This window comes from Aegilops tauschii, chromosome 7, assembly GCF_002575655.3.
Source record: "Aegilops tauschii subsp. strangulata cultivar AL8/78 chromosome 7, Aet v6.0, whole genome shotgun sequence".
Classification (NCBI taxonomy): Eukaryota; Viridiplantae; Streptophyta; class Magnoliopsida; order Poales; family Poaceae; genus Aegilops; species Aegilops tauschii.
This window is the reverse complement of record NC_053041.3, coordinates 527410989-527420459: the sequence shown is the minus strand read 5'-3', so window position 1 is coordinate 527420459 and position 9471 is coordinate 527410989.

Below are 9471 nucleotides of genomic sequence, written 5' to 3'. Positions count from 1 at the left end.
TTGTCTCGATCTAACGGCGCATGCATACGTAGTACTCGAAAGTACGCGGATGAAAGTACTCGAAAGTACTATTAGTCTAGGGGCATTTTAGTCCTAGGAAATATATGACAAGGTGGGGCCCTCTCGTCCAATGCAAAACTGCCGCCCCTCTCCTCCAATGCAAAACCGCCGCCCCTCTCGTCCAATGCAAAGCCGCCGCCGTGCTCCTTCCCCTCTTCCATCACCATTGCAACCGCGGCCATCTCCTAGCCTTCTCCTCCTTCTCGCGGCCGCAACTTTGCTCTTCTCATCTTCCACATCCACCCCCTCTTCCATCCACGCAAGATCCTCGATGGAGCAGCAGATCGAGCACATCGGCGGCGGCGAGAACGCCGACTTCGCGGAGATCGCCGGCGGCGAGAACGCCGACTTCATGGAGATCGCCGGCGGCGACCAGGTCAAGATGGCCAGGTTGACGGAGATCCGTTCTTGGTTTCACAACATATTGCAGATGAACTGGACGGCAATGGCCACTTTGAAGCAAATGACGAGGAGGGAGAGGGCAAAGCTTCCCTCCCCACCCGCACAATCGATGCACAAGGTCGAGATCGTCCTCTGGGCGATGGAGCAGGCCGATTCGTCCAGCCCGTGGACCAGGCGTAGGTGGTGGGCGTTCAGATCCAGGGTAGAGCATCCACTAGATCAGGAACCCACGGTGCACGAGGTGCCGTTGGAGATTGTGGAGCCTCCAACCGAGTCGGAGATGACTCCGAAGCGCAAGAGGAGGAGGACAGTGGTCGCGACATTGCTTCCCCACCATTCTCCACGCTTCCCTCGCCGCTCTCCTCGTCTGAACGGCGGCTGTAGCTATGTTTAGGGTAAGATTGCTGAATTTCATTCATCATTACTTGCCACTTGCTTAATTTGATTCTCTGCAATATGTTCTTGCTACCTGTGTACTTGAATCCGTAGCCTCTGGATGGCAGCTTAGTTTGATCGACGAGGCTGTAATGAGTCTAGGCATATAGCATTGCTATGTTTACTTGCTACGTTTTGATGTGAATGAGTGGTATCCATGATAGGAAATTTTGTCTGTCACCTCAAGAGTTGTGTTCAAATTACGTGATGCAATCTGTGTAAATTGAACTTGCAATATTTTGGCTGCAAGAAGTGCCTCCAGAAAAGTTCAGTACACAGTTTAGAGTGATAGACTCTGGGTTGACACTGAAATATTTCAATACTGCAAGTTTAGTAGATAGTTGTAGGCATTGAAATATTTCAGTAGTGACAGGTTCACACTGAAATATTTGAGTAGTGCAATTGCAGTACACATGGGTACACACTGAAAAATTTCAGTAGTGCAATGCAATTTCAGTACACACGGGTCGACACTGAATATTTCAGTACTGCAGTTTCAGTACACACACGCAACCCCAGAAATATTTCGGTGTAGCAGTTTCAGTACACGCGCGTAGCCACTGAAATATTTCGGTGGTGCTGTATCAGTACAAGCACGTAGCCTCTGAAATATTTCGGTGGTGCACTTTCAGTACACGCACGTACCCACTGAAATATTTTAGTGGTTCACTTTCAGTACACACACGTACGGAATGAAATATTTCAGTGGTGTTGTTTCAGTACACGCATGTAGCAACTGAAATATTTCAGTGGTGCTGTTTCAGTACACACACATAGCCACTGAAATATTTCAGTAATGCACTTTCAGTACAGAGATGTAGACACTGAAATATTTCAGTAGTGCCATGTCGGTGATCTTGCATCTAAATATTTAGGGCTTCCTAATGATTCAGCAAAAAATAGACATAAGCAGTGAAATAATTTTGGTAGGGATGTTGGCTTACTCATGTTGCCGTGCTGTACAACCTTTTGCTTCACTTCCTGTAAGTGCTTCTTGCATGTGCTATGGCCTACATGCTGTTTACTCTCATCACAGCAGTGATTTTGCATCTTGCAAAGGTCTTATTAATTCAACGTTGACTTCTATGAACTTTGTATTCAAATTCGTATCCTCCTACAGTTGTTGTGACAGATTTCCTTGGCATCTTCAAATTACCGTACTGTCATTTTTCCAATACCAACTGTATTCAATCTGAAGCTTTCAGTTACTTATATGCTACAGGTGGAATCATGGATAGGTTGCTGAAGATGCTGCGCCTCACAATAAAAGTCCCTTGCTCAACCTCAACATCACAAGCTTTTTTGCATTTCTAGTTGTCTCACTATTTCATGTGATGTATTTGAATACCAGAAGTTGTTATGCATTACAAGTTCAATCTGATAATCGTAGTACCTGCAGTCTCTGTGTTATCTGTTTTGTATGTGTGGGATCAAAATCTAATACGGTTCTGATTCCTGTTTTCATGGCCTTGATGCTAAGTTAAGTACATGCTGGTCAGAGTGATCGGATGGAAGGGTGGCACTGGTGGGAAATATTTTAGGGTTTTATCGTCGTGATAACCCTAGAAAATTAATAAAAACGTCGAAAATCAATGGAACTAGTCATGGATGCTTCTCATGTTGGTACAAGGGTGAAGAAAGAATACAAGTCCATTTGAAGCAAGTCGAGAAAAACCCGTCCTTCCACACGGACCCTTACCTCCTACCGGAACGGCCGCCGGTGAAGGATCGACAACGTGCGCTTCTCGCGTCACCTCCGAGAAGTATTCTAAGCATTTAATCGTATTAGAAAATCCATACAAATGCCGACAACCTTACCAAACTAGTCATGCTTCCTTCTCATGTTGATACAAAGAAGTGGAATTTTTTTGGGTCCATTTACATCATGTCCGGCAAGTATTTTAAGCAGTATAAATTCAAAAAAATATAAAACATTGGAAACCTAGCTTTGTTTGTGCAAGAGATCATGTGTGCCAAATTTTGGGTGATTTGGAGGTAGTCGAAAAAATCACCGCATTCCGGAGGGACCATTTGGTCTAACTTAAGCCATTTTTTGAACAAAGATGCTTTTTTCCACCACCTCCAAATCACCCAATTTCTCTATGACACGGTGACCCACATGTGCCAAACATGTCCATGAAAGAAAATTTGGAAAAAATATATTTTACAATGCCCCCTTGAGGTATAGACCGATGTTTTGATCAGTTAGTCTAGAGGGCAGTATAAATTCAAAAAAATTCAAAAAAATATAAAACCTTGGAAACCTAGCTTTGTTTGTGCAAGAGATCATGTGTGCCAAAATTGAGGTGATTTTGAGGTGGTCGAAAAAATCACCGCATTCCGGAGGGACCATTTGGTCTAACTTAAGCCATTTTTTGAACAAAGGTGGTTTTTTCCACCACCTCCAAATCACCCAATTTCTCTATGACACGGTGACCCGACATGAAAGAAAATTTGGAAAAATATATTTTACAATGCCCCCTTGAGGTATAGACCGATGTTTTGATCAGTCAGTCTAGAGGGCAGTATAAATTAAAAAAAATGAAAAAAATATAAAACCTTGGAAACCTAGATATGTTTGTGCAAGGGATCCACATGTAAAAACCCCATACGCAAAAAAGAGGCCCAACCAAAGTGCCCGACGGAGTTTCGAACCTAGGGCATTAGTTTGTGATGGGGAGGGTGTTACCGCTGGGCTGATGATCCATTTTCATACAAATTACGTGCCCTCATATTTAAGAAATTCATTTACCATACCTATCATGTGAACCACTGCTGGTGTCCACGTATCAGCAGTTTGAAGGGCGGCGCGGGGCATAGCGCACGCGAGGTGCACGGCGCGGGGCAAACCCCACGCGTCCACACTGTGGAAGGCCCTGGTAGGTGAGACAAATCACCCCCTCGACCCCTCGGTAACTCCAAGAGGCAGCCGCATTCATTTTCTTCCCCAATTCGGGTAGAAAACCCTCGTCCTCTCCCACTCCAGCCATACCACCTCGTCCTCTCCCAAACCCTCCTGGCTTCCTCAGCAATCCACTCCTCCTCCTCATCTCGTCGACCGCCGATGAAGCGCGACCGTGAAGATGCGGCCGACGAGCCGGAGGCAACCATCGGTGGAGAGCAGTCTGCTGCCATGGGTGCCGCCGCGGTTGCAGCGACTGAGTCCGTCGTAGCGGCGACCGCTGGCGGTGCAGCAACTGCTGTGCCTCCTCCCGCTGCCATCCCAGTCGTCGAGCTACCAGTCGGAGAGCGTGTGCACGAGAAGGTGGGGGAAGATCTGGACGAGGAGACGGCGAGGCTCCATGAGAGAATCGAGGAGGAGTTCTACGGGCGGGGGGGGGGGGGGGGGCACTGTGGACGAGATAGAGTTCGAGATGGTTGTGGATCCCAGGAAGGGCGGCGACTTCGACGAGGATGTCATCGACGAGCTGTCGGAGGTACTACTCTGGTTTTTTGAGATTTATTTTTCCTTCATGTACTCTGTTTTTTCATGGCATTGGGGTTTTTCTTGTTAAGTACATGAGAATCAAATTCATATGGGCGTGCTAGTTGAAATGATCTAGCATAGATTTTCTTGCATAATGAATGGTGGTTTTTGAATCTGAATCATTTTCTTAAAGTATTGATGAGGTATTTCTACTCATGTACTGGCCCCTCCATAATGTTTGCGTACATGTAGGATTGTAGGGATCTAGCATAGATTTTCTTGTTGGATGGTGATTTTAGAATCTGATTCATTTTCTGTTCGAATAGACAGAAGAAAAAACCCACTAGTATAACTAAAACTCCATCAAGCACGCATATGATGCATTTGCAATATAATGGCAATTTACTGAATTGACGCAGAGTTGCCATACTGATCTCTTAAAACACCACCCATCGACTCGTGTCCTTCTTAACTATCATATGATGCATCTATATTCAGTTTTAATTGGTAAGAATCCTGTTCTGACCACTTGATTATTTCTTTGACACCATTTCCTGTTTTGGCAATTGGTCTGCCTTGTTGCATGAGAACAGAACCAATACCTTGACCTGATGCATCTGTTTAAAAAGTAAATGGTAGGGTCAAATAAGGCAAAGCCATAACAAGAGCAGTGACCAGACAATTCTTCAATGTTGTGAAGGCCTCAATTTGAGCATCTGACCACTGGAATGAATCTTTTTTAGACAACATGCCCTAAATACTCAACTTGTATTTGTAAAATTAGAATTCAATTTCTGAATCTTTTTTTAGACCACTGGAATGAATCTTTTTTAGCATATATTTGTAAAACTAGAATTCAATTTCTGATTCCAATAAATAGACAAAAAACACTTTGTTTTGCATGACAACATTTCCTGTTCCAAGTTAAGTTGCTCCAAAGTATTTTCCTCACCGGTATCATCAGAGTCACAAGATAAGAGATAAAGATAGTAGCCCATAGCTCCTTTATAACTACCGACGACTAGACAGTTGGATTTAACCCTAACTAATTGCATATACCAATTGATGAGAGGCGTCGTAGCAAGGCATTGCATTCCACTGTGATAAAGCTTGGTCTATTTTGACATTTTGATTATGTCGTAAATCTAGTATCGACGCATCACTTGACGAGCTTCCGTAGGAGGGCTAATGTTATTTTAAATGTTTTAAGCTGGAGACAACATTTTTTGGTTTTTTTTTACGAATGTTTGCTGTTATGGAACAATTCATTCACGATGGAGGTCTTGTAACAACATTTTTTCTAGAATGTGATTTCCATTTCCGACGCGACATGCATGTGTTTATACCCAATTGTACACTCCGTCCGTTCCTAAATACTATATGTTTTTTAAGATATTTCAGTATGAACTACATACGGATATATATAGACGTATTTTAGAGTGTAGATTCACTCATTTTGCTCCGTATGTATTTCATATTGAAATCTCAAAAAAGACTTATATTTACGAACGGAGGGAGTAGTTGTTAATGAGCAGGTGCTGCAGGATCATGTACAACTGTGACTGAAAAAAATTTGCTGCAAAACGGTGCAAGAAATAAACCAAACGGACATTTTATGTGGCACAAAGTGACAAAATTGCTGGCGAATCATCCTCGGGATCCGCGGAGTCAGACCTGACGGATCTGCTCCAGGATCGGTGCGGTGTCAGGGCGCATCGAAGCGCAGGCGGATCCCCGCCAAAGCGCACGAGAAAGGGCCGTCGCACGCCCGCGCTTCGTCACCCGGAGACAGGCCGACCGAATTAATCTATGCGGGCCCCGCACATGTACGCCTGTCGGGCCCAGTTCGATAATCCCGTGCGATCCGCCTGCTGTGCAGTTCCATGCATGCACGTAGGTTTCCCATGTCCCCCACGCCTCCTCCCCCAAAGCCCGACCCATTCAAGCAATTCAGGGCGGGCCGGCCCACGTCGCGCCGATCTCGAGCCAGGATCACGTCTTAATATTTTTAGTCCCACCTCGCCCCCCCGAGCAAGTGCTGCACCGGCTTAAATACCTTCATCTATTTGATTATCACAAGCGTTGGTTTTCCTTGCACTCTACGTGGAGGATATGTAGGATGAGTATGATTAATCATCTGTATTCATCCTATATATTCTTCACTTGGAGAGCAAGGATGACTGATGTATTTTTTAGGATTTATAGAAAATGCAAACCAAATATCGCAAAAAAGAGAATTTGAAATAAGATGTAACATGTTATTTTTTGAGTGGTCAAGTAATTTTTATGTAAACAAAAGGAAAAGGAAAAAATAAACAAAAGGAAAAACATGGGCCAGCCTAGACATCTAGATGTTGGGAATCGTAGCATAATTTAAAATTTTCCTACGCTCACCAAGATGCATCTATGGAGTCTACTAGCAACGAGGGGAAAGGAGTGCATCTACATACCCTTGTAGATCGCGAGCGGAAGCGTTCCAATGAACGTGGATGACGGAGTCGTACTCGCCGTGATCCAAATCACCGATGACCGAGTGCCGAACGGACGGCACCTCCGCGTTCAACACACGTACGGTGCAGCGACGTCTCCTCCTTCTTGATCCAGCAAGGGGGAAGGAGAGGTTGATGGAGATCCAGCAGCACGACGGCGTGGTGGTGGATGCAGCGGGTCTCGGCAGGGCTTCGATAAGCTACTACGAGAGAGAGAGAGGTGTTGCAGGGGAGGAGGGAGGCGCCCAAGGCTCTTCTGTGCTGCCCTCCGTCCCCCCCTTTATATAGGCCCCCTGGGGGGGGGGGGGGGGGCGCCGGCCCTGGAGATCAGATCCAAGGGGGGGGGGGCAAGTGGGGAAAAGGGGTGCCTTGCCCCCCAAGGCAAGGGGGAACTCCCCCTAGGGTTCCCAACCCTAGGCGCATGGGGGGAGGCCCAAGGGGGGCGCCCCAGCCCACTAGGGGCTGGTTCCCTTCCACATTCAGCCCACGGGGCCCTCCGGGACAGGTGGCCCCACCCGGTGGACCCCCGGGACCCTTCCGGTGGTCCCGGTACAATACCGATAACCCCCGAAACTTTCCCGGTGGCCGAAACTGGACTTCCTATATATAAATCTTCACCTCCGGACCATTCCGGAACCTCTCGTGACGTCCGGGATCTCATCCGGGACTCCGAACAACTTTCGGGTTTCCGCATACATATATCTCTACAACCCTAGCGTCACTGGACCTTAAGTGTGTAGACCCTACGGGTTCGGGAGACATGCAGACATGACCGAGACGCCTCTCTGGTCAATAACCAATAGCGGGATCTGGATACCCATGTTGGCTCCCACATGCTCCACGATGATCTCATCGGATGAACCACGGTGTCGAGGATTCAATCAATCCGTATGCAATTCCCTTTGTCAATCGGTATGTTACTTGCGCGAGATTCGATCGTCGGTATCCCAATACCTTGTTCAATCTCGTTACCGGCAAGTCTCTTTACTCGTACCGCAATGCATGATCCCGTGACTAACGCCTTAGTCACATTGAGCTCATTATGATGATGCATTACCGAGTGGGCCCAGAGATACCTCTCCGTTATACGGAGTGACAAATCCCAGTCTCGATCCGTGCCAACCCAACAGACACTTTCAGAGATACCCGTAGTGCACCTTTATAGTCACCCAGTTACGTTGTGACGTTTGGCACACCCAAAGCACTCCTACGGTATCCGGGAGTTGCACGATCTCATGGTCTAAGGAAAAGATACTTGACATTGGAAAAGCTCTAGCAAACGAAACTACACGATCTTTTATGCTATGCTTAGGATTGGGTCTTGTCCATCACATCATTCTCCTAATAATGTGATCCCGTTATCAATGACATCCAATGTCCATAGCCAGGAAACCATGACTATCTGTTGATCAACGAGCTAGTCAACTAGAGGCTTACTAGGGACACTTTGTGGTCTATGTATTCACACATGTATTACGATTTCCGGACAATACAATTATAGCATGAATAATAGACAATTACCATGAACAAAGAAATATAATAATAACCATTTATTATTGCCTCTAGGGCATATTTCCAACAGTCTCCCACTTGCACTAGAGTCAATAATCTAGTTACATTGTGATGAATCGAACACCCATTGCGTCCTGGTGTTGATCATGTTTTGCTCTAGGGAGAGGTTTAGTCAACGGATCTGCTACATTCAGGTCCTTGTGCACTTTACAAATATCTATGTCTCCATTTTGAACACTTTCACGAATGGAGTTGAAGCGACGCTTGATATGCCTGGTCTTCCTGTGAAACCTGGGCTCCTTCGCAAGGGCAATAGCTCCAGTGTTGTCACAGAAGAGAGTCATTGGGCCCGACGCATTGGGAATCACCCCTAGGTCGGTAATGAACTCCTTCATCCAGACTGCTTCCTGTGCTGCCTCCGAGGCTGCCATGTATTCCGCTTCACATGTAGATCCCGCCACGACGCTTTGCTTGCAACTGCACCAGCTTACTGCTCCTCTATTCAAAATATACACGTATCCGGTCTGTGACTTCGAGTCATCCAGATCTGTGTCGAAGCTAGCGTCGACGTAACCCTTTACGACGAGCTCTTCGTCACCTCCATAAACGAGAAACATATCCTTAGTCCTCTTCAGGTACTTCAGGATATTCTTGACCGCTGTCCAGTGTTCCTTGCCGGGATTACTTTGGTACCTCCCTACCAAACTTACGGCAAGGTTTACATCAGGTCTGGTACACAGCATGGCATACATAATAGACCCTATGGCCGAGGCATAGGGGATGACACTCATCTCTTCTATATCTTCTGCCGTGGTCGGGCATTGAGCCGTGCTCAATTGCACACCTTGCAATACAGGCAAGAACCCTTCTTGGACTGATCCATACTAAACTTCTTCAATATCTTGTCAAGGTATGTACTCTGTGAAAGACCAATGAGGCGTCTTGATCTATCTCTATAGATCTTGATGCCTAATATATAAGCAGCTTCTCCAAGGTCCTTCATTGAAAAACACTTATTCAAATAGGCCTTTATACTTTCCAAGAATTCTATATCATTTCCCATCAATAGTATGTCATCCACATATAATATGAGAAATGCTACAGAGCTCCCACTCACTTTCTTGTAAACACAGGCTTCTCCATAAG